This window comes from Leptidea sinapis, chromosome 3 (assembly GCF_905404315.1).
Source record: "Leptidea sinapis chromosome 3, ilLepSina1.1, whole genome shotgun sequence".
Classification (NCBI taxonomy): domain Eukaryota; kingdom Metazoa; phylum Arthropoda; class Insecta; order Lepidoptera; family Pieridae; genus Leptidea; species Leptidea sinapis.
Window position 1 is genome coordinate 16,628,686 of NC_066267.1, and position 24,909 is coordinate 16,653,594.

At 35.0% G+C, this 24,909-nt stretch overlaps 1 protein-coding gene and 1 non-coding gene across 2 annotated transcripts in view; both read right to left on the reverse strand.

Moving 5' to 3' along the window:
* The window catches only part of LOC126978997 (uncharacterized), a 262,335-nt gene that overhangs the window by 232,003 nt on the left and 5,423 nt on the right, over positions 1-24,909 (reverse strand). The window lies entirely within an intron of this gene.
* On the reverse strand, positions 19,990-20,098 carry LOC126979667 (U4 spliceosomal RNA). Its single transcript, XR_007732865.1, has one exon. It is a non-coding gene; the product is annotated as a U4 spliceosomal RNA (small nuclear RNA).

Consider the following 24,909-nt stretch of genomic DNA (forward strand, 5'->3'; position numbering starts at 1 on the left):
GCGTGGCAACCCTACTAATGCTTCTAAATGATCTAATTACGCAACAGATAAAAATAACGTAAAATATTCATTTAAGAACAGACAATAATATGATGAATGATGTAATGAATTTATAATCAGCGCTAACAGCGCTGCCCAGTTTGAATTTCATAATAATAGGTATTATTTCAAAATATTAAAACGCGTGTAGTTATAATTTAATTTTAAACGAAGTAAAAATTGCGGGAAATTTACAATTTGTAGTTGTTTATACATAGTCCTGAGCATGCAGCTTTAGTTACAAGCGTTTAATTCTGTAATAAAGTATTTTTTATTACTGTCTGCTATTTTTTATGACTTTATGGGACGAGACGAACAGACGCCCTGTCCATTACAATGCAGTGCCGCTATGTATTCTTGAAAAACCCAAAAACTCTGAGCGGCACTAGAATTGTACTGGTAGCCTTGAAGCATAAGATGTTAAGTCTCGTTTGCCCAGTAATTTCATTAGCTACGGCGCCCTTCTGACCGAAGGACAATAATGTTTACACATTACTGCTTTCATTTCAAATAATACCTCTGTGCCTCTGGGTCTCAAGGGCGATAAGTCTTGACATATATATGTAAGCCTCACTGAACCGACAAATTTTACGATCTATATTAATAAAATATACAAACACTCTTGCCTCGAAAACAAACATCCATAATAATTATCTACAGAAATGTTTGCTCCTTCCGGATCCTCACATGGTACGCCAAGCCTTCTATGCTCAGGGTCACTAATGACAAGGATAAAAGGTCGTCAGAAATGGAGCCTTATTAAATATTATGTCCAGTGACGTAATATTTTCGCTGTCTGATTTTTCTGTGCGTATGTACAAAAAAAAAATACAAAATGGTTTTTTTCTTTATCAAGTATGTACATCAATCAATATTCATGATTGGAGCCTTCTTTTAAGCACTATCGCACCTGTGTTAGAAGACTCCTCTCTTCCATAGCTTATTAATATAACATTATTTACAGACAATCAAACATATTCATTCTAATTACTAAGAAGCATGTAGGTATTAACTAAGAAGATGTATGTGTGCTTTGGGTGTATTGTTACTGATAAGTAAGGTGTAAGAGGTATAATGAGTCAGTATGTATATGTGATCAAATGAATGAATCTTTTATAAGCAGAGGTGCCACACCGCGGCGTGGCGCCATTACCATCCTTGTCTACCGCCGCATGACGCAACGGGCTCGGATTACAAAATAATTTATTGCTGTTCAAGTGTTTGGGTTTGTTTATAAAAACAAACGTCGACGCTTTTGTTTTTAAACAAGCTAGCGCTTTGTTAGATAACATAAACAATAGATACTGCATAATTTGAACAAATTTCGTATAAAGTATTATTCGTATAAAGGCTTGTCATGCTTTTTTTATGATTTTTTTAGATTTACCTACAGATTCCATTTCGATTATTACTAATGAATGTAGTAATTTTTTATAACTAAAACATACTTCAAAGTTACTAATTAGTAATAGGCTAGTTACTAAAACATCATAGATAATACAAAAAAGAATTTTTAAATCGACTGCTACGGATAATTTTTTCGGATGACCGCATTTTGACGGCTTGCCGTATTTTACACAGATAAAGTTTTTGAAATAAAAAAAAATCATTTATAGTCTGTTAAATTACCTTTCTTGTTGTATATCGTGTAGCTTGTCTTACTCTGTGTATATTTAACGAAAAAAATATCTCTGCGCGCCCCCCGCGAGCAGACATAACATGTCTGCTTGACACTCAACGGTAGTTTTTATAGCAGACATATTATGTCTGTACATTCATGAATGTATGTACATTCATGAATCTGTTTTGAATGGATATATATTTCCTTATTTACCCTATCATAAAGCATGGCTGAGAGCTTGCTGTACTGATGATTGGCAAATACGGTTTTGGAGGTAGGAATTTTTGCAATAATATCTATTCTTCTTTTTAGGGAAGAGTTTTAAATGTTTTAGCAATAATATATAATTTTCTAACAGACAGAAGATTACTGATATTATATAGTCTTTCTGTGGGATATCGTGTCTTTTTGAAATACTCGATTTTTATTAGGCTCATTTGTCCACGTTTCCATTCAATAAATGTGGATTTATCAGCGCTGCCCCACGCAATTAAGTCATATTCCTTAAATATTAAGCAAACTCTTGGATTTATTTATTTAAAAATTAGTGTTACAGAAAAGTCGTGAAGAACTTTGTTCCTAGTTCTAAAGTTCCTCCAACCGCTTTTGTAAAAAGTTTTTATATATTATAAGTATAGATAAATTTCATATCCGTAACATCGGGACTGCAACATTTATCAAACTATAGAAATATTCATGCTCACGTTTTCTAACTTATAAAATTGAATCCATATTCAAATTTGCAGGCAATAAATCCGCCATCTTGTTTTAGTTATCGCACGAAGCCAACAAATTGTGCACATAAATCTTGATACCCTGATAGCATATTTTTGGTTACTCTTTCAATGACGTGTGATACGTTGCTATTATTGGTTGTCAAATTTATTTGGAAGTGATAAAGAATATTTGGCCAATGGCTCCTTTGCATAGAATCATGTTACAAGGCGGCGGCTTTTTGTGCTATCACGCCACATTGCAATCAATAGATAAAATATAAAAAATACAAACCTAATGAATTCAAATTCAAATTCAAAACAAGATGTGAATTCACTTATTGAAAGTCAAAAAAACTACCACCCATTCCAAAATGAATGCCTCGGGCCTGAGAACAATGGACGCAACAAACTCAGCGGGCTTTTTTTCCATCAAAAAATATGTTTACAAACTAATATTGTACAATTAAACTTATTATATAATAGCCTGAGGGCGGTGGCTCCATTCCCAATCTGTGGTATCATTATTGTTGTTACAGTAACCTTTGATACTCAAACGTTTTTTCTTCTATTCTTTTGAATAACGTAATACTTTTGTTATGAACATTTTCTGGGATCTTGTTGTAAAAGCATCGCCCCACAAAATACTTACTAACTCGACTTAGCCGAGTAGTAGGCATTATAAGCTTAGGTCTGTTCCTGGTGTTAACATTGTGGTTATGACAGTTTCTAGCAAATTTACTTATATGCCTATGAACAAACATTACATTATCAATAATATATTGAGAAGCAAAGCAAAAAAAAGCTTATATAATTCAAAGTGCCCTATTGGGTCCCATAGGCAGACTATCAAAGATATTTAGTACTTTATAAAACCTACTATTACGAAAGTTGAAACGCTGAGTCCATAACTGAAAACGCTGAGTCGCTGAGAACATAGTACCTCGGTATAATGAGTTTTTTCCCTAAACGTATCTGTTGAAATATTAATTAACCAAACAAACACACCCATACAAATTGCTACATTCTATTTCATTTAATCGACGCTCAAAATCATCGACGTCTACATGTTTTTCCATTTTTGCTGTAGAGCTATTTACTGTATTTCCGTTTAATATTTGAACACCCTGCTTATTTGTTTTATTCCTAAGGGCTTATACACACTAAGGTTAAACCGGGCGCGGCTAGCTGCTTTCTCGTTTAAGGTTAAAGATTATTTTTTAATATTTTTTTGATAACCATATATATTTTAATATGTTTAATTTATTTATATTACTCATTAAAAAAATGCAAGAGTTGTAATACGATTAGACAGATAGAGATACATTCGACGTTCGATCCTTGTTGAGAAAGGTACTCTGTGTTAAATTTTAGTAAATTATTTGAAAATCTATCAGCTGAAAATAGTTCTTATGTTAGTAATTTTAAGTGCTGTATCCGTGTGCTGTGACAGTGATTGTGCTCATATCGAGTTAGATTAAATTATTTTACATCTCTTTCTCGCATCGCTTGTGCCGGCCGTAACTGAGGGGCTACCTCACCCCTTATTACTCACAGAAAAGAACATAACTATTTCGCTATCTCTGTAATACTTGAAGCCATGGCCACTCAGCGAACTCCACCAAAAAGTGACGTCAACAAATACCCGTCAAACCCGGAGATACCTACAGCTGTTGCGAAAGAATATGCGAATATCAACACACGCAAACGAAAACAATTTGACGAATGCAACCCAATGTCTCAATTAGAGATAAGATTCGAGCAACAACTAACTACTTGGGATAATAAAATAACTGAAACGATAAATAGAAGTATAACAACAGCTATAAATTCGGCCTTAACTCAAGAATTATCAAAAATAACAACTGCACTATCTGATCTAAATTCAAATGTATCAAAATTAAACAAAGAAACTTTAAATATAAAAAACTCTGTATCTGAAATGGGAACTCGGATCCAAGAGATTGAAAACTCCTTAGATTTCGCTTCGGAAAAACAAGCAAGTTTAGAGAATAAGATTAAAGAAATTGAATACAAAATATCCCCTTTTACTACCTTGTCCACGGATTTCGAAGGAGTGAAACAGAAATTATTAGTGATGGAACAACAGGCAAGATCATGCAATTTTGAAATATCAAATCTTCCTGAAAGGCGTGGCGAAAATTTACTTACCCAGTTAGAAAAACTATTTAACGCGATCAAGCACCCACTTAATACGTCGGACATTGTATCAGTCCACCGTGTTCCACATGCTGATCAAAAAAGCTCATCCCCGAAGAACATCATTGTGAAGTTACCGACACGCATAATGCGAGACAACCTAATCGCAGCCTATCGAGCAGCCAAGGGCTTAACTTCTACACAACTATCAATTACGGGCCCCGCTCATAGAATATACATAAATGAGCATTTAACGCTTAACAACAAGCATTTATTTCGCCAAACTCGGGAAAATGCCAAAAAACATAACTTTAAGTATGTTTGGGTTAAAAATGGAACCATATTTGCTCGTAAAACAGATACAACACCCATTATTGTTATTCGTTCACAACAAGATATCGGTAAGATTAATTAATCTGGTGTAATTTAACAACAAGTATATTGTAATTGTATTAAAAATAATTACACTACATGAATTTATGCGATTAAACCTTAAGTATAGAATAAGCCTTAACTATAGTCAGCTATATAACTATTTCATAAAGTCTAATAACTATAAATTAAAAACAATAATTATAAAAGTTACCCACAAATGCATTTCAAAACTATCCATATCAATATTAATATGTATCATAATGATTGTCAAAGTAGATATAGTAAATATTTATTAGTTACTTATTTTAATGAAATATTTCTGTCTATTGTAAAACATATTCTGATTCCATGTGTGCAAGGCATAATTACATTTGATGAAGCATATTATGACATGCCCATCAAATATATTTCTTACTATAATATTATTCAATATCTCGCAACTACCGTATTTTTGATGTGTCTATTAATTATCAATAATATATATATATTAGTACTACAATTAATTTCAAAAAGATGTACAATGGATAAATACAATCTGTGTCTATTCTATCAGAATTGTCAACTTAAATTAAATCCTGTTTGTCCCAACATAATGACTAGGATATTTACTTTAATATTTGTGGTCTTGGAACTTATTGGTAGGTGGTATTTAATAAATTTAGGAATATGCTTTATATCCTTATTATCTTGTTATGTGTTTATAAAAAAAAAACAGTAGATTTTCAAATGACTCTTTATTATAATCTCTCAATTTTAATTTGCATATTTCAGAAAGGGATAGTTAAAAGATTTGACTCAATCATGTTTCAATGTGCTATACATATTATGTCTATTAATTCTATAGTTAAAACCTCTATTATTATTTTCATAATATCCAATGGATAATAAAAGCACGCTTAGTATTTATTATCAGAACTGCAGGGGCATTCGTACAAAGTAACACACACTGTACACCAACATATTGACTAACTGCTATGACATTATCTTACTTACAGAGACATGGCTTATACCTGATATAAATAATTCTGAATTTATTGACTCCCGTTACTGTGTGTTCAGACATGACAGAGACCGCTCCATAACTAACAAAAAAGATGGTGGAGGAGTTCTAAAAGCAGTGCTTGAACACCTCCATTCCATTCCAATGCATCCATCTATGGTAAGTGCTTATCCAATTGAGTGTGTTGCTTTACAACTACCAAGTGCTAACCCCCATGTATTTAACATTATTATAGCTATTTATATCCCGCCAAATGTATCTGACGATGTCTATGTCAAAATTCTTGACACATTAGCAAACCAAATGAACAAGAGTTCGGTTAATAAGTTCATTATTGTTGGTGACTTCAATCTGCCATCTATTGACTGGATTAGGTCTCAGGATCACATAGATATATCCGATAAATGCCCACTAACGACACCCAGAATTCATTTGCAACAGTTTATGTCATTAAATTATAGCTTTCAGTACAACCCATTTAAAAATCACTTGAACAAATTACTTGACCTAGTCATTAGCAGTGTGAACTGTCAAATATTGCAACCCAGTAAATCTCTAGTTAATATTGATGCACACCATCCACCCATATATATTTTAACATTTTTTGATATATTTACTCCACTATTAAAGAAAAAGGTTATGAGGTATAATTTTAATAAAGCTGACTATATATCAATTAACAAGGAGATTGACAATACTGACTGGGACTCGTTACTAAAAGATACATCCTGCGAGCTATCCGTAGCAAAGTTTTATGAAATCATTAATACTACTATTAAAAATAACATACCGCTTTCAAATCTTATAAATATGCAATTTCCCATTTGGTTTTTACCGTCTCTAATACACATTTTTAAAAATAAATCCCGAGCATGGAGTAGGTGGAAGAAATATAATAATATCTCGGATTATGAAACGAAAAAAGAAAGACGTTTCAAGAAAGAATGCGGATTATGTTACAAAAGGTACATTAATTCTGTAGAGGATAGTGTTCACTCTAATATTAAATATTTTTGGAACTATGTAGCCAACAGTAAAAAAAAGATTGGTATTCCACATCATATGACATACAAGGACTTCTCCTCTAGTAATCCTGAAACTATTTGCGATATGTTTTCTTCTTTTTTTGAATCTTCTTCATGAGCCATCAAGTCTTAATTTAGATAACTGGCCCCCCCCCTTTATGCACAAACACTAATGTAAGTAATCTGAGTGTCACATTATCAGATATAAAAATTAAACTGAAATCTCTGGACCCTTCAAAAGGTCCGGAACGTGACGGAATTCCAGCTAGGTTTCTTAAAAATACATGGGAAACCATCTCCTATTCAATACAAATAATATTTAATAAATGTTTGAATGAAGGAATATTCCCTAGCGTTTGGAAGTATGCAAATTTAGTTCCGATTCATAAAAACGGACCTAGAAGTAATGTTGAAAAATACCGCCCTATCTCAATAATGTCATCCTTGTCAAAGGTCTTTGAGAGTCTTGTACATGATAAAATTTACCCCCTACTTCACAACAGTATATAAGAACAACAGCATGGCTTTGTCAAGGGAAGATCAACCACATCAAATTTAATTTTATTCACGACCTCTCTTTTCCATAACATTGATCAAAATATTCAAACCGATACTGTTTACACAGATTTTCAAAAGGCGTTTGACAAAGTTGACCACAAAATATTATTGGATAAAATCTCCTACAATGGCATAAAAGGCAACCTGCTTCGTTGGTTTGCATTTATCTTACTAAACGTACCCAGAAAATCGTCATTAGTGGTTATGAGTCTCGACCTGTTAATGTAACATCCGGTGTTCCTCAGGGATCTATTTTAGGACCTTTTTTATTCGTTCTATTTATTAATGATATTCACACATGTTTCCTAAATTCAAAATTCTTACTTTATGCAGACGACCTGAAGATATATAAAACCATATCAAATCCTTCCGACACTATTCTCTTGCAACAGGACTTAAATAGACTCACCGACTATTGCAACGCAAATAAATTGTTCCTGAGCATTCCCAAGTGCCACTCTATAACGTTTTCTAAAAAAAGAAATATTATTACCTCCCAATATTCCCTTTGCAGTTCAAATCTAGCTAAAATGTGCAGTGTCCGTGATCTTGGCATACAGCTTGACTCTAAACTACATTTAGACCAGCACATCAACACTATTGTAAACAATGCATATAAGATGTTTGGATTTGTCATGCGCGTATCCCGCCAGTTTAAACAACATACAACATACATAAAACTTTACAAATCACTAATACGTCCTCAACTTGAATACGCTGTACAGGTCTGGGATCCTCTGTACAGTAAATATACCGATATGATTGAGACTATACAGCGTAAATTTCTAAAATCAACTCATTTTAGATGTTACCGATGTAAATTATCATACCCCGATCAGCTACAAAAATATAACTTACAGACCCTAAAGACCAGAAGGAAACTTCTTGGGGCTAAAACATTATATGGATTATGTAACAACAAATATGACTGCAGTGATTTAGTACACAATCTAAACTTCCAGGTCCCAAGAGTTGTATGTCAGCGCAGTGTACGTAAGCGTCCCCTTTTTGCAGTTAGCCCAATTCGAACCAACTCCGGCAAACGCGCGCCTCTGCAACGCCTATTAGCACATACAATGAAATCTTTTCAGATATTGACATATTAGGTATATCGGGACGACAATTCAAATCAGCAATTAATAGCACATTGAAACAGCATCAACTTAATTAATGTAATTTAATTAAATTTAAACTTAAATCTCATTGTTATGAAATTAAATATTCTCATTGTAGACTTTTATGTAACATCATAATAATATTGTAAACAACATCTGTAATAACTACTTTTCTTTCTTGTTACCTAACACTTAAATAGTAACCCGTGGACACTGTCGTTGGTTATGCACTCAGTACTATTTATGTTATTTCTTCCTCTAATGTAATCATCTAGTGTGTAATTGTTTTGTGTCCCAAATAAAATAAAATAAAAAATAAAAATTAGAATCAATTTTTCTCAAGTAAAATACAAGTGATATGTCGACAGTGATACCGAATTACCGGTAACGCTTTTGGCTGAAACACCAGCTAATAGTCAAGCACATTTTGCGGGTGAATAGGGTTTGACCTATCTCGTTACAGCTGCGCACAGACATAACAACACAACATTTGAAGTTAAAATTTAGTCAAATAAAGTAAGTAAAAAATAAAGTATTTCTAAATTGACTTGTCTGTAATTTTGCATTATTATATCACAAAATATTTTTACTTACATGATTTATACTTTATTATGGAAGAGAAGAAGAGTATACGGGTCACCTAAGCTGAAGTGATCACCGCCGTTAACATTCTCTTGCAACACCAGAGGAAATACGGAGGCCTTTCATGGTAAATGGTATACGCACTTTTTTAACCGACTTCAAAAAAGGAGGAGGTTCTCAATTCGTCGGTATTTTTTTTTATGTTTGTTACCTCAAAACTTTCGACTGGGTGAAGCGATTTTGATAATTCTTTATTTTATTTGAAAGCTGGTGCTTCCCGTGTGGTCCCATTGTAAATGGTCCAGACCTGACAATGGCATCCATGAGAAAACCATAAAAGTCTTAAATTCAACGTATAGCAAAGTGGATTATAAATTTACGAATAACCTAATATCGCGCCAACCGATTTCGATCATTCTTTTCTTTTTTGGAAAGGATATACTTTAAAGATAGTTTGGCAAGGTTCTGATTACGGAATCCATGACAAAGGAAATGTAACGGAAGTCTTCAATACTTAGGAGCAAATTAAGGATACTCGGCCGATCTACCATAACATAGTTTTGGTCAAGTAATTCTCGTAGTGGAATATGATGATCAATGGGACTCCTTAACGACTTACAGTAAGGGTACGATCTGTGTCAAAATTTCTAACTGTCTGTAATCAAATTGCAAAGCACTGACGTTCATTGCTGCATTGAAAAATTTAGTATATCTACACATATTCAGACAAATTGTTAGTTAGTGTACTTCAAATTCACTAAAAATCAAAAAAAAAAAGAAATTAACTAAAAACAACCGACTTCAAAAACACTATTACAAAACAATAGATATAATATGCACTAAAAAGTATAAAAATAATTGCGTATTTTTATACAATCTAATTAATTAATCTAATTCTAGTTACGATTATTGTAATTTTTGGAATCGGTATCACCCAAGATAGGTTTGTAACTACTAACTACATACATAGTTATAGGTGAGATGTGCTTGAGTCGTGAGGAGGCGATAGGCAAGACCGGGTCGCGGCGGAAGGACACCGATTCCAAAAATAACAATAATCGTAACTAGAATTAGATTAATTAATCATATTGTATAAAAATACGCAATTTTTTGTGCATATTATATCTATTGTTTTGGAATAGTGTTTTTGAAGTCGGTTGTTTTTTTGTTAATTTTTTTTTTATTTGAAGATACCCACCCGTGTCCATCGTCTTGGAGCTTGTTTGTACGTGGAAGAAAGTTCTTTGAAAACCACAGTTTAGAGGAACGCCACACATCAAGGTGGTGGGGATGATATTATAAATATAATAATACTACCTATATAATAATAATAATAATAATAATAATAATAATAATAATAATAATAATAATAATATTGACACACTTTTACACAAATTATCTTGACCCAAACTAGGCATAGCCTGTACTATGGGTAAAAGACAACGATATATTTAATACAATATATACACTTAAGCATAAACATCCACCACTAGGAAACAAACATCCATATTTATCATGTAAATGTTTACACCTACCGGACTTCGAACCATGGACATCTAGTTCAGTAGGCAGGGTCACTAACCACTGGGCTATATGGCTCGTCTATGTGGGCTATATATATATTATAATAATATATCATCATATTAAAAAAATAAGTAAATTCTTTCGGAATTAATATACACCTTTGTAATTTATTTCATTATTATTATTATTATTATTATTATTATTATTATTATTGTTGTTAGGGTTACGGCCGTTTTCAATAACCTACTGACAGGTAGCATTGGACTATTACTATATTGGACATAACTACGGATAGATAAGATCTTGTCATTAAACGATGACAGCACTGTAACCGTAACTTAAACTAAGGATATATAGGTTATTGAAAACGGCCGTAAATGGTTCGTTAAACTTTCGCTTATAAGCCATGCCTTTACCAATGTAATCTATTTTGAGTGTCATACAATTTAAGCCGTGGCAATTCAATGGAGGGCTGTGGTTTTAGCCGCTAGTATCTACTCGTATATGCACTGCGATTAAATATTTAGCTTGCGTCCACGAAATTTGACAGACAGTTTAAGTTATGTGTTGAAGTTCGACAACTAAAGTTTTTTTGGAATTGTGGAGGAGCAAATAATGCTGTGGTTCAGCATCGCGGTTGGTAGCCATGGCAACTTGAGTCAGGCATCTGAATGTTCAAACATACCGCTTAGGCCCCAAAGGCCTTACTTGTAGATAAGAAAATTTAATATTTAACAAAATTTTTATGTATAAATTATATATTTAGATTATTATTAGTATCTTAATTCCTAAGCGTTTGCGACATCCAGTTACATGAACCCCCCTGGGCGATTGCCCTCAGCATGCTTGCCTTCGCTTCTTGCTGTATGAACAGTGGAAGAGGCGATAGGTTTAGCATCGCTTCAATGGCCGCACCAGGAGTTGACGTCATGGCCCCGGTTACCAGCATACAGGCAAGTCTCTGCAGGCTATTTAGTCTGTCTGCAATTGTTTTCTGGCTGGCTTTGTTCCACCACACAATGGAGGCGTATGTGATTGTTGGTCTCACAATTGCTGTGAATAGCCATAGGAGGATCTTGGGGCGCATTCCCCAATGTCTCCCTACCAGACGTCGACATACACCCAAGGTTGTTTTGGCCATTTTCACGGCTTTGTCGATGTGAGAATTCCATGTGAGTTTCTGGTCAAATGTGACTCCCAGATACTTAACCTCAGCTGAGAATTCTAAAGTAGGGCCGTTCAAGGTGGGAGACTTCAGTTTGTTAAGTGTCCGTTTCCTCGTGCACAATAACAGTCTTTCCTGCGTTGACTGACAGTTTGTTGGCTGTACACCACTGTGAGATGGTGTTTAGCGCCTTTTGCAATACAGAGCTTAGTAGGCTTTGGCAGAAACCTCTGACGATAATAACTAGGTCGTCTGCGTACCCTAGTGCATCAATCCTGAGTTCTGCCAGCTTACTAAGTAGTTCGTCTACTGCTAGTGTCCATAGAAGTGGCTAAAGAACGCCACCTTGTGGGCAACCTCGCGTAGTGTATAGCTCCAGTGATGTCCCATGGAGGGAGATTAGAGCTTTTGCGATTTGAGAGCATTGACCTTACCCATTTGACAGTGGTGGAGTCTACATTTTTGTTAATTAGTCCCTTCACTAGCGTGTCTATCAGGGTATTGTCAAAGGCGTCCTCAATGTCTAGAAACGCACAGAGTGCAATTTGTTTGTCTTGTAACGCCTTCTCGACTCTATCCACAAGTTGTAGAAGGGCCGTTTCTGTAGACCTGCCTCTACAGTAGTAGTAGTAGTAGTATCGGCAGCCATTATGAGATTTGCCATCGTCTGTGACAGATCAGTTTGCGTCTCAATAAAATATTTTAGAAATTCCGTCGTGCGTTGTGAAAAAGTGTAAAAATGATACTATAAAAATGTTTGTGGCCATATATATGATTATTTAAGGGAGAAAAAATTGAGTAACTAGTATCCCCCGTAACCTCACACACACTAGCATAAAGGTGCTTCACTTGCATATATATTCTTTCGAGTAGGAGTCCTTATTTATTTACTCGTCCGTGTTTGTATGTAGTCTTAAATTGTTTCTTTTTTCTTTTATAATTAATTAAGTATTACACTTCAAATTTAAATAATATTATATGTATTCCGACGACCTATTGTAGACGGTAAAACTCGAATGAGCTTATGTACTCGTATGTACAACAATTTTGATATCAATAATATTTAATTTGTTGATAAGAAATAAATAAATAAAATTAATATAGAGACTCATATATATAATATAGAGAGGTTTATTTATTTTGCTTATGTACATGACAGCTACGTCTGACAGTTGCAATATGTATGTTATTTTGTTTTAGTGTGCGTGCGTTGCTGAAAATAGAGGTTAACTTATCGCCGCTAAGCGCATAAATTATATAAATATATAAACAAAAATAGAATTGAAATGCTACGACATTTTCGTATTCGCATTAAATAAATGTTATTTAACGACGTGTGTGTATTTTGTTAGACAACAAATATGTCAACTTCAGTATACATTTCCATCCAATTATGAAAAGCCGAAAGGCATTGGCTGTACCAGTTGGAGGCTTCATTGCACAGAAAGCCGGCTAGATTATGGGTACCACAACATCGCCTTTTTCTGCCGTGCAGCAGTAATGTGTAAATATTACTGTGTTTCGGTCTGAATGGCGCCGTAGTTAGCAAAATTACTGGGCAAATGAGACTTAACATCTTATGTCTCAAGGTGACGAGCGCAATTGTAGTGCCGCTCAGAATTTTTGGACTTTTTCAAGAATCCTGAGCGGCACCGCATTTTAATGGGTAGGGCGTATCAATTACCCACAGCTGAGCGTCCTGCTCGTCTCGTCCCTTATTTTCATAAAAGAAAAACCTACACACAGATATATGTGTAAAAATGAAATCATGTCTAAATAAAAATGTTTTTCTTAAATCATAATTTACCTACACACATTTAGTGAGATCAGAGACATCGTTACCAATTCTGCGGCTCCTTTGTACATGTTGCGAAATTGGGGAAACCAATTTATATAAAATTTTGCAAAGCCCTTTCCATCCTCAAAGTAATACACGATATTCCCAATTATGTTTATCATAACGTAATATCTAATTCGATTAGGATAAGAGGATTGGCCTTTCCAAATACTCTTCATATGTTTTTATTTTGTAGTTTTGTAAATAAGCTGTGGTTTTTGGAGATAATTTAACGATACAAAAAATACGGGGAATAAGATTGTAAGGTGTATCAAAATATATAGATAAAATTATCTGAGTTTCCGAAGTGAATACTTGGTTAGGCGTTCTAGGCACAATATTTTGTAGAATTCAAATTCAAATATTTTTATCCAAAATAGGATATGATATCACTTTTTGTAAGTCAAATACTACCACCCATCCCAAAAAGTATGCCTCAGACCTGAGAAGAACGGGCGCAACAAACTCAGCGGGCTTCGTTTTTTTTAAATATGTTTACAAAGTAATAGCGTACAATTAAACTTATTGTTGTCTATAATTTTTGGGAGGTCACGTTGAATAAGGACAGCATAGAACAGATCGTCGTGGAGATTTTGGCCTTTGTTCAGCATTGGACGTCTTCCGGCTGATGATGATGATGATGAAACTTATTGTTACATAGCCTGAGTTAAATAGCCTAAATAAAAAATCAAATAAGAAAGTCATTTTTGTTATACCTTACCTTTACCACGGCAACGTTTTTTAACAATACTTTTGAATATCGTAATACATTTGTATTGAACATTTCCTGGGATTTTGCTGTAAAAGCATATATGTCACCCCACCAAAGACTTACTAAATCGACTTAGTCCAGTAGTAGGCATTACATTACTGGTGTTACAATAGACAAAGACTGAGCTGACACGCTCGGCAATATAAAGCTCGTTCGGACAAAGTCGACTCGAGTCATCTAAGAGGGCGTTAAGTCAGAGCAATATTTACCAGGTATATATAGGTGTCCCAAAAATATTGTCAAGCTGTTGCCTAGAAGTAGAACATCCTTAGGGCTAGCCGAATTACCGCATGTAGGTTTCACCATTTTTCATAGTGTCATGATTTACTTTCGTAATATTCGTCGAATCCTCACTTTGTTAGAGATCTGCTGGAGAAAATGCCTGGCATATATAAAGTCGTGTCACAAAGTTTTACTACTGGGAGGCTCCTTTGTACAGGATGCTGGCTAGATTAAGGGTACCACAACGGCGCCTATTTCTGCCGTGAAGCAGTAATTTGTAATCATTACTGTGTTTCGTTCAGAAGGCCGCCTAGTGATATTACTGGGCAAATGAGAATTGACATCCTATGTCTCTTATTGACGAGCGCAATTGTAGTGCCGCTCAGAATTTTTGGGCTTTTCAAGAATCCGGAGCGACACTGCATTTTAATGGGCAGGGCGTATTTCTTTCATAAAAACAAAAAGTCATTGGTATCTTGACAGTCCGCTATTGCGTAACCAAATGGTATTTGTCAAAATAAGATTCACCCCATTCAAAATGTATGCCTCAGACGTGAGAAGAAACGGCCGAATAAAATCAGCGAGCTTCTTTTTTTAATAATATTTCGTTGCAATGTATTAATTATAGTTATAAAGTACAAAAAAATTTATTACCTTAACAATATATTTTAATATTATATTATGTATTACTTGTCAGATACAATGTGCTTATAAAAAAAGATACATTGTGTTTTCATGCGATGGCAAAGTCAATATATTTAATTAAAACATAAAAGGTTTTTAATATTGATATGGTCACTATAAGATGTTGGGAGGTGAGCTAATTACGTAATAAATTAGGACAGAAGGAGTTTTAAATACTGACTGAATTGACCGACTTGGTATTACATAGATTGAACAACTTTTTACGCGAGAATAAATGTGTTGCGAGACTCTTTTACAAGATATGTTTTTGATGGCGTCTGTATACTATCTAAAATACGAAGGAGCTAATGCCAAGGGTGGCTGACTGTTTATTAAGTTTTCAATCACAATCGGCTACAGTAACAATAGATTCGCTTTCCTTTTCTATCTTGCTCTATCTCCGTTCGATAAGTATGTTCTTCTCTCTCTCACGGTAGCCATAACCATAATCATAATATATCATTTACTGCGTCTGTTTTCAGTCTTAAGACAAACTAAAGTATGAGCAATATCTTTGCACTATCATGTTTACGAAGTCCACAAATGCAATTTCACTAGTAAAGAATGTTTACCTTCGCCAACTACGCTCTTTTGTCCAGACCAGTTTAAATGGATCCCTGATACTGCATTGTCCTTGTACAGTAATTGGTGAGATCCAGTATGAGCAAAATAAGCAGGAATATATTATATTGAAGATATATCGACAAGTAGCTGTGGACAATAATATATTTATTATATATTACCAGTGGGAGGCTCCTTTGCACAGGATGCCGGCTAGATTATGGCTACCACATAGGCACAACGACGCCTATTTTTGCCGTAAAGCAGTAACGTGTAAACATTATTGTGTTTCGGTCTGAAGGGCGTCGTAGCTATTGAAATAACTGAGCAAATGAGACTTAACATCTTATTTCTCAAGGTCATGAGCGCGAATGTAGTGCCTCCTGTAAAATCCTGAGCGGCACTGCATTGTAATGGGCAGGGCGTATAATTACCATCAGTTGAACGTTCTGCTCGTCTCGTCCCTTATTTTCATAAAATAGTGTAGACTCAAAGACTAAAAAATATATTAGCTTATATTAAGGCTGGGGACTGAGCTAATGACCTTGACGAATCGAGCGGACCTAGTTTACCTCTTTCGCACAAGATCGCCATAATTTTAATTCAGCATTAGAAGCATTTTTAATTAATTACAACCATAATACAATTTTTTTTAAAAAATAAATACACTATGTCATGTTAAATAGTATTGGTAAACAGTTATTAGTGTTTTCATACACTTTTTATCTAGATTGAATGATTAGCATGGCTCCAACTGTAAAATTTGGGATATTTTGGTGATTTTTTTTTCGCACTGTCTATGTTAAATAGATGTGCAAAGAAAAAATGTATTTTCTTCTCATATTCTGTAGATATATAATTATATTTTGTAAAAATATAAGCTTTTTGATAAACCTTAAAGAAATAGTTTAAATTATGCACTATTTTGGTGAATTCTCGGGACAGCGCCCTTAATGACTGACCTAAATAATCTAATTTAATATTATATTATGAATTCCTTGTGAGATACATAGTGTTTTACAAAAAGATACATTATGTTTAAAAAAATACATTATGTTTTTAATATTGATATGGTCACTATAAGATGTTGTTAGGTGAGCTAATTACGTAATAACTTAAGACAGAAGGACCTTTAAGTTCTGTCTGAATTGACCGACTTGCTATTACATGGATCTAACAACATTTTACGGGTGAATTTTTTTTTACAAGTTATATTTTTGATAGCGTCTCATGTAATATAATATTTTAAAAAAACTATGTTAAATAAACTGACTTCAAAAACTGAAAAGTATCAAATAACTAATAATGTAATTTAATACACCTCTTATGCAAACCTTTACCTTTAATATTAATAACATATTATTATTTATATGTGCTGTCAATTTATAGGTTTTAAGTCGTTGCCAAGCCCTAAACAATATAAAACTTAATATTATAAACAGCTTATTTATTATAAATATTAAGGTTGTCTGGCCACAAGGGGACAGACACGTCTGTCCCCTTGGGTTATTTTGTTCTAGACGAAGCTATCCCGCTCTTTGGCTTAGCACCGACTTCAAAGCTATCAATATGTAGCACATACAAATAATAGTATTTTATTATTATTAAAAGTAAAGGGTTGAGTAAGAGGTATATTATATTAATTTTTTAGTTATTTGATACTTTTCAGTTTTTTAAGTCGGTTTTTTTAAACGCAGTTTTTTTTATTTTCACTTTTTAGTGTCAGTTAATAATAATAATATATCATCAATCTGAATGAAAATTCCTAAAAAAGCCATACATAAAAAACTATTATATTATCCAGGTGGACAATCTTTATATATATAATTCTTCTGTGAGTGTGTATGTCACTGAACTCCTCTTAGACGGCTGGACCGATTTTGATGAAACTTTCTGTGTGTCTTCAGGTGGATTCGAGGATAGTTTAGATTCACTATTGAACTACCTCCTAAACGGCTGGACCGATTTTGATGATTTTTTTGTTTGTTTCAGTGAATTTGAGATTGGTTTAGATCCTCAATTCCGTTCATATAATATAATTCTCCTGCTCATGTGTATGTTAATGAACTCCTCCTAACGGCTGGACCAATTTTTCAAATTTAAAACGTGCGTACAGGACAACGTCTGTTAGGTCCACTAGTATATCTATATATATAAAAATAAATTGCTGTTCGTTAGTCTCGCTAAAACTCGAGAACGGCTGGACCGATATGGCTAATTTCAGTCTTGAATTATTTGTTGAAGTCCAGAGAAGGTTTAAAAGGTGAATAAAAATGATAATGCTCAGAATTAAATAAAAACAACGATTTTGATTTTAGTTTGATGTGTCCCCCGTTTTCAGAAATCAAAATAAAATAATATTTTAAAATGATTAACTAATTAGAATTTTTGTGTCGTTCTAACTTTCTCAGGAGGTAAAAAATGAACTTAATTTTAGTTACTATAGTTGATAGATTAACTACAGCTGTTAACTATCTATTTTTGTCAAGAAATAAAATTTCTGAACCTAACCGCACCAAAAAAAAACAAAACAAAAAATATAGTTTATCAGAGAGCTTTAAATTTAGTAAGTTTAGGTGTTTTATTTTATCGATTGAGGCAGTACGAAGTCTGCCGGGTCAGAAAAATGTTTATAAAATGAAAACTTCTGGGCCAAACTATATAATTTTTTATGGGACCAAATGGCATCTATTCCGCATCGAACGAAAGAAGAATTACGTAAATCAGATCATATATCTCTGAGAAATCGGTGTACAGACAATAAACAGACAAAAAAATACCGATCGAATTGAGAACCTCCTTCTTTTTGAAGATGGTTAAATACTAAGGAGCTTATTCCAAGTGTGGTTGACTGTTTACGACTTCTCAATCAAAATCAGTATACGCCGATATATTGTAAATCTATCTTCCTGGCACCTTAGTCAAAGGTAAAAATCGTTAAAGAAGACAAATACTTAGCGTTGACTCTCAAGGAATTTCTCTACCTATTTCAAAATCAATAGCTTCTAGAAGTTTATCCAAGATTTCAGACAAGAATATCTAACATAGCTGAGCTGTAAATACTTTAGCAGCTTATCTGAGACACTTAAAGTTACTAAGTCTCGTTACAAAATGTAAATTTGATTACTTCACCTTGCTATTGATGTTGGCTAAATTCACTGTATTTCTTGGCCTTTTACAGATTATACCGATATATTGCTGATAGCATTATTTGTGTAGGGTTGTTGGTCTTAGATCTTGCTGCAGCAGCATCTATGGTCAGTAATGCTTAGGAATAGTTATGGTAGATGGTATGATGAGATGTCGCGGGAAATTGATGCAACTCCTGTCCTACATAGTCAGGTGGTCTAGTGCGGTTACCACGTGGCGCGAGTGTTCACGTTCTAAACACACACAATAGCCGGGATTCATTTGATTGGCTGAATTTGCGTCAGCACTATGTATTCAAGGCCTAATTTTTGCAATTTGCCCACTGTTAATACCTAACCTAACAATCTTTCGTCTGACCTGGTCTGCCTCTTGGCATCCCAGAGTAGCCAGACACAGTTCGTCACACCCCCGATGGTCATTATCCTTCTGATGTCAATAGTCTTAACCAGATAGCACCTCCAGTGTTCTAGCGGATACTCCCAAGGCAGCGCTTCTCTCTCCCCAAGTGAGGTCGCCTCAGAAGGTGACAGCAGGCGCATGCCCAAAGCCAACCCCAGGTGGTGCTTAGTGGGTAGACTCGTAGGCACTTGTAAGTCCCACATCACCAACGTAGACGGCTGCGTTGGTATCCACGTGCATTCACCACCTTCCTCCCATCATTTTTCAGGAGAGTAGGTTTCTCTTTTGTCTGGGTGCAAAAAATTGTGCGAATAGGTCACTTTAAACAAAATATTTGATTTTCTTCGCATCTAGGTATAGATTTTCTCACGATGGTTTCCTTCGCTAAAGTATACAAGCAACCTGATTTTAAGTGATCACTGGTACCCATGAAGTACTGTCCTAGAAATACCACACACGAAACATTCCATAGTTTGTTTTGGCAGAATTTTCCTGAAAAACTGCAATATTTCACATCCACGTGGCAAATTTTCAACAAGCAATTATTGCACGTCGGATTAACCTCATTTGTTATCATTTTGCCTCTGCGCAAAGTTAAATACGTATGAATGCCGAAAGTTGAAACCACATTGGTACATGGCGGGCGGGGATGAATCCGACGCCTCGCGAATGAGAGGCATAAAGTACACTTAGAGAACTAAACAAAATTAGTTAGTAGTATGCCGTTGCAGCTGTGGTAGTTGGAAGAGTGATTTCGAATCGAGGGGATAGGACTTTTATCGGTGAACGCACAAACTTGTGTCTTGTTAGGGTTAAACTGGACTAAATTGTATATAATAATATAACCCTGACAAAACATAACCAATAATTTGCGCTATACCTTTTATTATGGAGAAAATGGTGAGTAGATTACCTGATGGAAGGTAAAAACCAGCTGCAGGTCAATCCATGCGTTTCGGCCTTTGAGTAGGAAGTATGTTTTCAGCTTGGAGATCCCTGTCGCATCAGTTAGAGAATATATTTGCCGGTAGTTGACTCCACAAAGTGGCTGTACCGGGGAAATAACGCGTGGTTGTGGATTGCCAGACATCGGCCAGTATTTGCCAGACGATACGAGCAGGACGTTCAGCTGATGGTAATTGATAGCATTTTTAAGTATGTAGGTGTTATGCCGAACACAAGGGTGTTAGTCTTAGATCCTGCAGCAAAAGACACTATGGGCAGAAATGGTTAAAGGAATAGTTAGTAATGGGAGATGTCGGGATGTTGATGCGTCTCTTGTCCTACGTAGTCAGATTTTTTTTAAATGAAAATAAGGGACGAGACGAGCATGACGTTCAGCTGATGGTAATTGATACGCCATGCCCATTACAATGCAGTGCCACTCAGGATTCCTGAATAACCCAAAAATTCTGAGCGGCACTATAATTGCGCTTGTCACCTTGAGACATAAGATGTTAAGTCTCATTTGCCCAGTAATTTCACTAGCTACGGTGCCCTTCAGACCGAAACACAGTAATGTTTACACATTACTGCTTCACGGCAGAATTAGGCACCGTTGTGGTACCCATAAACTAGCCAGTATCCTGTGCAAAGGAGCCTCCCACTGGTAAGATGTCAAGTGGTTACGAGTAGGCGGCAGGAAATGGCACCGCTCTAGTTTTCATCTAGTCGGAATCCTCTTGGGTACAGATAACAGAAGCCAATAGAAACTTTCTTCCGCTGCACGAGATGATTATTAATGCAGTATAAATTCATGTTGGAATTCACAAGGCTAGTAAAAGTTCTGTAAAATGAATGAATGAACTTCATATTATTATGCAAGCAATGTCTTCAACGAATTCTTAGCTATGAATGTTTTGTACTTAATAATATTATGAGTGGCGCGCCCCGACTTCTCTTAAGCTGATTTAGGCAAGATTAAGGCGCGGTCATACCTCAATATCCACAATAAATTGTTTCTAAGAGAGTCGATTACAACATAACGAAATGAAATTATTTCGACGCAAAAAATACATTGCAAAAAGAAGGACTTAAAGAAAAATTTGAACCGAATAGAATATTTATACATAATTTTAAATATATACAAATGATTTAAGTTTTCTTTAGTGTTAATTCCGCCAATATTTGTTTTTAAAACAATTCGACACATGTTTCGCCTCTACACGATGCATCCTCAGGACGTGTTGTCTTGCCAAAATCTGGCACGAGAACAGTCTCGTGCCAAATTTTACAGATAATTTGAAATATCCAAAAAAAAAATTTAGAAGTTGCTTCCCAAAAATAAACTTTGGAGTTAAAAATCTCTGAATATTCAGCGATAACAACATTCTTTTGTTAAAGAATTTAATAGAATTAGTCCTTTTCTAAATTTTAAAAAAAGAAAAACCATTAAAATAAATGCCCATTTGCAGCTTAGCCACATGATCAACACAAATTTGTAATACTGTGTTTCGGTCTGAAGGGCGCTGAAGCTAGTGAAATTACTGGCCAAATGAGGCTAAACATCTTATGTCAAAGTGACGAGCACAATTATAGTACCGCTCAGAATATTTGGGTTTTTCAAGAATCCTGAGCGGCACGGCATGAAATGGGCAGGGCGTATTTATTACCATCAGCTGAACGCCTTGCTCGTCTCGTCCCTTATTTTCATTAAAAAAAAAGTCTCAAAGCATTCGCAATGCTGGTCTGAACTTTGGGTTTTAAAGGTTCCGTACAGAAAGTTAAAGAAGTCTATCTACAAATATTGTAGTATTGGTTGTAGCGTTAACAATTCTAGTCAGTCCGCGCCCGCAGCACGGTTGACTGAGATGGTAAGAGCGTATGGGCCTGTACTTAGAGGCACCGATTCAAGTCTCACGTTGTCCAAAAAAAATGGTACAGCCAATCTTACTTAGTAATATACCATTCTACTGTAGAAATTGTTCTTTGAATCGATCAACTTGTAAGTTTTTGAGTTTATTCAACACAAACAAGTTTAAAAATCTTTTCTAAAAATATTATTGTAAACGTTATACACCTATAAGCGTAATATTATCTTATGCTTCAAGACTACGATCGCAATTTTAATGCCGCTCAGAGTTATTGGGTTTTTCAAGAATCCTGAGCGGCACTGCATTGTAATGGGCAGGGTGTATCAATTACCATCAGCTGAACGTCCTGCTCGTGGCATCCCTTATAATCATTAAAAAAAAAGGTCAACCATTGTTATTTACAGTACATAACTATCATAATTCAAATATATTATTAATGTTATTAATTAATTAATATAGAACAAATAGAATGTTATTTATAATTGTTAAACTCTAATGATGAAATTATCAGTTTTTATAACAATTTCAATTATTCTGTGTTATAAAAGACAGAAATTATAAAATCGAAATGATTAAGTATTTTCTTTCAACACTGTACATCGATGGTGTTTAAAATAATTTAATTTAAAGAAGCTGTAAAAAGTGTTTTTTTTTTAATAAAATCCAACCCCAGCGAGATTCTAGCCAACGATTACCTGTTTGTAGATAGAGTCATCAGTCAGCCAGTTAGATATAATAGCATTGTTATCAGCTGATCTATCATAATCAAGATACAAGCGATTGAAGATACGAAACCGTCTTTATCATTGCCAGACTGTTGGAGTTCTCGTCTCGACTAATTTATAGACGACGCATTGCGTAAGTCAGTATTAAGGCATCTCGTAATATGATTAAACTAGCTGTTTTGGCTCAATACACATACAATAAAACAACTATGAACAAACTTAAGGGCGTATATTTACAATGTATGCGTTCTCTACATGACGTGTCCTTGTATGTACAAGGGCATATCATTCGCAGTCTGACAGTGGAACGGAAAAAGTGTGCTTATATTTTTTTTGAATGAAAATAAGGGACGAGACGAGCAGTACGTTCAGCTGATGGTAATTGATACGCCATGCCCATTATAATGCAGTGCCACTCAGGACTCCCGAATAACCCAAAAATTCTGAGCGGCACTATAATTGCGCTTGTCACCTCGAGGCATAAGATGTTAAGTCTCATTTGCCCAGTAATTTCAGTAGCTGCGGTGCCCTTCAGACCGAAACCCAGTAATGTTTACACATTACTGCTTCACGGCAGAAAAAGGCGCCGTTGTGGTACCCATAAACTAGCCGGTGTCCTGTGCAAAGGAGCCTCCCACTGGTAAGATGTCAAGTGGTTACCAGTAGGCGGCAGGAAATGGCACCGCTCTAGTTTTCATCTAGTCGGAATCCTCTTGGGTACAGATATCAGAAGCCAATAGAAACTTTTTTCCGCTGCACGAGATGATTATTAATGCAATATAAATTCATTTTGGAATTTACAAGGCTAGTAAAAGTTCTGTAAAATGAATGAATGAACTTGCACACTTTTCTCCTTAGTCGTGTGTCAACTGTCACTGGACGTATTAAACCTGAACTGTTTTAATGTTATACATTGCTGCTTATTGACAAACGGCCGTTCCCAATATAATTTCTACAGATAGAGATAAATTACTACCTCCTACTGTAAGTAATTAGCTGTCAATAATCTGAAGCTGTCCCAATATACCCGATAAGTCATTCTTATCGCCTTATATTGGGACGCGTGAATTGCAATATCTTCAGCTATACGTCGTACTTCAGCTATAGCCTGTACGGATAAGGTGAGTTACCGTCGATAAGTTTATTGGGACAGAAAAGTCAACGATAGTTTCGATTTTTATCCGAGTAAGAAATAGACAAAATATTGGGAACGGCCGTTAAACAACTATGAATAAACATAAGGGCATACAATTATTATATATGCGTTCTGTACATTTTTTTATAAAAATAAGAGACGAGACGAGCAGGACGTTCAGCTAATTGATACGCCCAGCCCTGTACAATGCAGTGCCGCTCAGGATCTTGAAAAACACAAAAATTCTGAGCGGCACTACATTTGCGCTTGTCACCTTGAGACGTACGATGTTAAGTCTCATTTACCCAGTAATTTCACTAGCTACGGCACCCTTCATGCATGACGTGTGCTTGTAGTGGAACGGCAAAAGTGTGCTTATGTAAGCATACTTTTCTCCTTCGTCGTGTCAGCTGTCACTGTCCGAATCAAACCTGAACTGAATTAATGTCTTACATTACTGCTTATTGACCAAGAACATTTTAAGCAACTAGAGTAAATGCGGCAATGTATAGATATAGCAGTCGAAGATTATTATGGTGTAATTTGTGGTGTGTTCCATCTTTAGATCTTTCCATCTTATATTTAACAGGTTCGAGCATGGTTTAACAGTGTCGTTGATACATTTCACCCCAAACCCAGGTATATGAGATAGCAATTGCGCAAAACCATCCAAAAGCAAAATGATTTAAACACCTTATAACAATTTGTGATGATAATATAAGTTGGGTGAAAAA